Consider the following 5,709-nt stretch of genomic DNA (forward strand, 5'->3'; position numbering starts at 1 on the left):
TAGAAAATCCATGTCTTCATCAGCAAAATTAGGATAATTATTCTACAGTGCTATCACAGCAAATGTACAAATTGTACACTCAATAATAAATGGTAGCTATCATTTTTACATAAAATTCGGTCTGTAGGACATTGACCAATTAATCAATGTATAGTTAAATATGTGTTTCATTCAAGAAAAAGCTGTTTATTTAATTACAAAATTAATTCAAAATAAACAAACAGAAGTGCTTACTTTGGCAATTGTTTATAGATTATTCTAGATTTGTTGCTAAAGAAAGCTTAAACTAAATGATAAAGGAATTAATTCTCATTGTGAATTTTCTTTTCTATTTTAGCACATTTTTCATGAGATAAAAAAGAATAAAACATTCATCATTGCACCCTAAGAACTTATGATTTAATTCAATAATTTATTCAAATTATTGGGTTTGCCTTTTGTTTCCTTGGGGGAAAATTTGTCAGTACAAAATATTAATATACAACTAAGAACTACCACTTGCCCCAACCTGCTAAAGTTTATGAAATGCAACATTTTCAGAGGAGAAAAAAAAGCCAAGTATAAAAAGTTAAAAGGAGACATATATTAAAAAAACAACTTTTCTAGGGAAACTAAAAGTTATTTTTCAAAGCATAAGAAAACACAGCATAGAAATGAGCCTGGATTAAAAGTGAGGAGACCTGGGAGTTCTTTCTTGGCTACTAATATGACATAAGACTTGGGACGAGGCACTACTTTATAAAACATCATACATTTTCTTTTCAGTTTTGTTGAAAAATTATTCACATGTATTATATAATTTTAAAGTATAGAGTAGTTCCATTAGTTCCGTTATGTGGTATGCTCTATTTCTCATCAACCAGTTTGCTCTTCTCTGAACATGATCCACTTTGACTATGATCCTTTTAAAAGAAAGTCCTTAGATTTGAAAATTAGACTTAAATACAGTAGCAATAAAACATGATTTTACTGAATATTATATTGCTTAATGTTCATTAGTTACTTTTTTCTTTTTTTAAAATTTCACAGTGAATTCACGGTGTCTCTGATGCTTGCTCAGAAGTGTCGTATGTGCGTGATACTGACTGCATATTTGCAAACTGAAACAATTTGCAGGAGCGATATGATGAAAATGATGATAGGTAAATTGACTGTTTCAATTTTATACTGACATATCCTCTTCAACTACCTTTCTTCCTTCTTCCTCTTAGCACTTTTATTCCTACATCCCAGAAATTCCCAAGCCTGGTTCCTCTTTCAAGGTTAGATTATTTGACAAATATATATTAAATGGCTACTAAGTGCGTGAATGGAGAGTACTACTGGTAAAATGCTTTATTGTCCTTTATTCTGCAAGCCACTGGCATCTTCCCAATTCTACATTTCTTTTACCCCATAAATTCTCCAAACTTAATATCCCATGTTTGCCTTTAATAGATTCAATTAATATAAGGAGGTATGAATCCAATAGTTGCCTTGAGTTAGAGACAGGCTTATGAAAGATAATCCCGAGGATCTCAACCACAGGGATTCTGCCTGAAGGGTGCACATCTGGAGGCATAGTTGGTTGCCACAACTGGAGCAGTGGATACTACTGACATCTAGTGGGTAGAGGGCAGGGATCCTGCTAAACATCTTAAAATGCACAGGACAGCTGCCCCTGTAACAAAGAAGTGTCCAGTCCAAAGGTGAGGTTGAAAAATCTTGAGCATAATTAAAGGAGACTTTAATCTACATTTTTATATGGATGGCTAAAACAGACAGAGGTGAATTATCAATTTGAATTTTGACTAAAATTTTTCAAAAGCTTAAATTTGGAGAGGTTGTTTAGCTAAAAGAACTTTCTGATTCTAAGTTCTTGTAGCAAATATTCAGAGTACGTAGGCATTTTTTCTTGAATGGTTGCAAGTATATTCCTGCCTGAAAGCACTAGGTAAAGCGAGAGGACATTTAACGATGTTTACAATATTATTAACATTCTGTGAACAACAGACTGACCTGTTCACCAAATAAACAAGCAAAATCCATAAAGAAGACCACCGCTTTGCAACTTTTTCCTGGTTTTCTTTTACTACTGGCAGTTATGAAATTATCTTCTTCATATATCAATATTATATTTTCAGTCTCATCACTGCAGGTTATAATATGTGATATTACAAAAAAAATAGCCTGATTGACATAAAAAAATCTTAGCTCATTTTGCCAAATCCATCTAATCTTTTTGGGCATCAAGTCTTCTAATCTATTTATTATTTTTTTTATTACCTATCCACCTAAATATAACGTGACCAATAAGATCTCTTCCCATTTTGTTTCAAAGATAAACAGAAATAAAAGTCCCTTATTCAGACAAAAATACTCCCTGCTGCCAGATTTAATCAGAGTCTTAAAGTCATGGTCTTCTGGCAGCTGTTCTCACACCTGGATAAAGTAGCTGATGGCCGCTTGATGGCCTCGGAAGCCTCTGGCAGTTACAGCTTTGCATGGCCTTTCAAAGAGGTCCTTATGGGTAAATGCAAGTTTATCGCCCACCAAATGGGCAGAAAATCCAAGAGCAGTAAGTAATTAAACTACTGTTGCTCAGCTACAAACCATCCTCTTATACTCTGCTTTGTGATCTCAGCACTGGGACTATGCACACCACACTTCTCTTTTCTATCTGGCTCCCTTAAGCTATGCTAGTAGAGGCTTAGGAAAGAGTGGAAAGGTGGAGAAAAGAAAAAAGAGTTACTCTTTCCTCTTTGCTTTCCCTGTCCGTTAGCATCACCCTAGCAGCAACACCTGGTCCAATTTCCAATTTTTTCTGTACTCGCAATACCAGCGTCATTGTACTCACAATCAGCCCAGTTGTCTGATGCACCCTTTACAGATGCCTTAGTATGAGCTCCAGAGTGTTTGTACTCCAAGATTCTGTGTCCTGATACCCTAACATTATTTGTTTGTCTCCCCAACCCCAGCAACTATAGCTGCTTCCTGTACTTGCTATCTCAGTGTTACTTTGGTCACCCCCTTACCTTTACTGCCCTCCATATTTATATACCCAATTCCTTATATTAAATGATGCTTTTTCTGACTGCATTAAAACTAATACACCAGCTAGATTCAACTATCCAAACAGGTAGATGCACAAGGCCATTAGCCAATAATGGAAACTTAACACAAGTCTGGGACTTGAAGATGAAACTCTAGTTCCATGATGGTGATGTGTACATACATATGCTTGCATGTGTGTATGTAGCGCCTGACAAGCTAGAAAAAGATAGGCCCAGTTTACCTAAAGTCCTAAATAGCTTGGAAAATCAAGGCAGTTACTAATACCAAAACTTAAAGATTCTTAAGATGGCAACATTGCCCAACTGTTGACTTCATTCAGCAACATCAACCTTAAACTACAGCAGTAAAAATAAACTTGGATTTGATTAACAAAACAGCACAAAATACAAAAAAAAAATATATAAGTTAATATGTAGAGAACAAAGGCTGTCTCTGTCTGCCATGTTCGTGAGAGGTCAAGGGTAAGGCTAGCCATGGGCAGGAGTGAAAGAAACAAGTTTTAAGTTATGCTCTTTGGACAAAGAGGGCCTTCCCCTTCATCTCAAAAACTGGCAGCAACGTCCAGAATACTAGGGCCTCTGCATGATAAAATCAGGAATATACACATATATCAGGTAAGGAGGTAAAAAAAAATGTGGACTAAGATACTACCTTCTGGCACTCATTCTTCTGTTAACTCCTCTTAACCCTAGGGCTGACAGATTACAGATCAAAGCGGACTGCCTTCTCCCAGCACTCTTGTCTTGAAAAGAGCAAAAAATTAAAGATGAACGATTGATGAGAGAATTGCTTGTGGAGGTGGAAGCAGGTAGGTATGATAAGCACTGGTTTGGACTCTCCATCCTAGGAAACCGGTGGGACACGTAGTAAGATTTATACTCACTGAAGAATACATAAATGTCACACATAAGAATTCTCCCAGGAAGAAGCAGAAAAGAAGACAAAGCTAGAAAATGTAATAAGAACAAAAATAACGCATAACATTAAACCAAAGAAGAAACATTGTCTCCAATAGGAGGCAACAGGGAAAGAAAAAAAAAGTGCAGCATGTAAAAATATGAAATAAGATAACAAAAAATCATAATATAATATTATAATATGTACATAAGTTATCTCACCAATTAACAGCCATTAAAAATTCAATAAATTATAAAACACCAATGCCATGTATACTATGTTTTTGCCATAATGAAATAAAATTAGGAATTAATAACAGATTAATAAAAATCCAATGGGCGGAAACTATTATCTCATTGAATAATTCTTATACTTAAAGGCCAATTAAGCAATATTTAAAGATGAATATGATGAACATGAAGTGTGAAATTTGTGGGACAGAACTAAAGCTGTAGAGAGAACTTCAGATTTGCATATACATTTATTATACAACAAGGAAAGCCAAAATAAGGGAGCAAAAGACTCAATTACAGAAGTTCGAAAAAAGCTATCAAGTCAACCTAGAGACTCAAACAATTATGAATGGGGATCTGTAGTCAGGAGAACCAGGGTTAGAAGTTGGAGACTTGGTCTCAGGCGGGATGGTTTAGTGACTAGAAATGAGATGAAAGATCAAAGAGACGGAGTCAGAGTCAGAATGAATGGGAGCTAAATCTCCATGGCATGAAGAAAAACATCCTTAAATTCCTCATATGGACACTGTTTTGGTCTGACTGAGGTAGAGGCTGAGCACACAAGTAGGGAAAAATAGTGCTAGTAGCAGTTTAGTTGTACTAATTCACAGCTCAATAATTTACTTTGATCTTTAGTAAGTTACTTCTCCATGTATTTGTTTCCTTATCTGTCAAACAGAGATAATAAAAGGTTCTACCTCATAAGATTATTGTGAGGATAAAATATGCTGATTCATGTAAGTCATTTGGAATAGTAGTAAGCATTATATGTTATTCCTATTATTACTATTACAATGAATTTTTAGCGTATTATAAAGTACTAGTAGCCCAGTGCACGAAATTCATGCACTGGGGTAGGGGGGAAAGGGGCCCCTCAGTCTGGTCTTCACCCTCTCCAATCTGAGACCCCTCAGGGAATGTCCAACTACCTGTTTGTGCCCACACTTTTAACAGATAACAGCTCCATTGTTGTTTCTTTCTTATGCTTAAAACCATTGGAATTAGTAGGTATTCAAAGTGTATATACATTTTGGGGGTCACCCTGTATATCTTTAGTTAGTGGTGAAAGAAACCAACAGCAGATTTGGAACCCCCAGTCAGGGAACCTCGCTCACTCCCCACATGTCTCCCACTTCACTTTCCACCTTCATGGGCAGCAGGAGAATCAACGTTTTCTCTCATTAATTTGGAAAAGCATGTCCTGTCACCAGCTGTCCGGCAGGAGTGCCCCAAGCAAGCGAGGCTCAGTCAGGGCAGCCTTCACTTATGGGTGCTGGCACCCAAAGTGCACATTCCTTCTCTACAGTTGCCCCGACTATCCCACTGTTTCACTGAGAGGATGGAATTCCTCTCCGCCTCTGGGTTCTTGATATTGAACGGTGACTAAAGGCACCTCAGCGAGGGCCGCCCACACCCACCAGGTGTGTCTGTCTGCACCTGCTCCTGCCTCAGCACCTGCATTAACCCCCCAGAGGTGATCTTGTAGCTTCACTGGCCTCCGTGGGAACAGGGCATCACCACTCAG

The sequence above is a fragment of the Myotis nattereri genome, assembly GCF_964212035.1.
Source record: "Myotis nattereri genome assembly, chromosome: 7".
In the NCBI taxonomy this organism is placed as follows: Eukaryota; Metazoa; Chordata; class Mammalia; order Chiroptera; family Vespertilionidae; genus Myotis; species Myotis nattereri.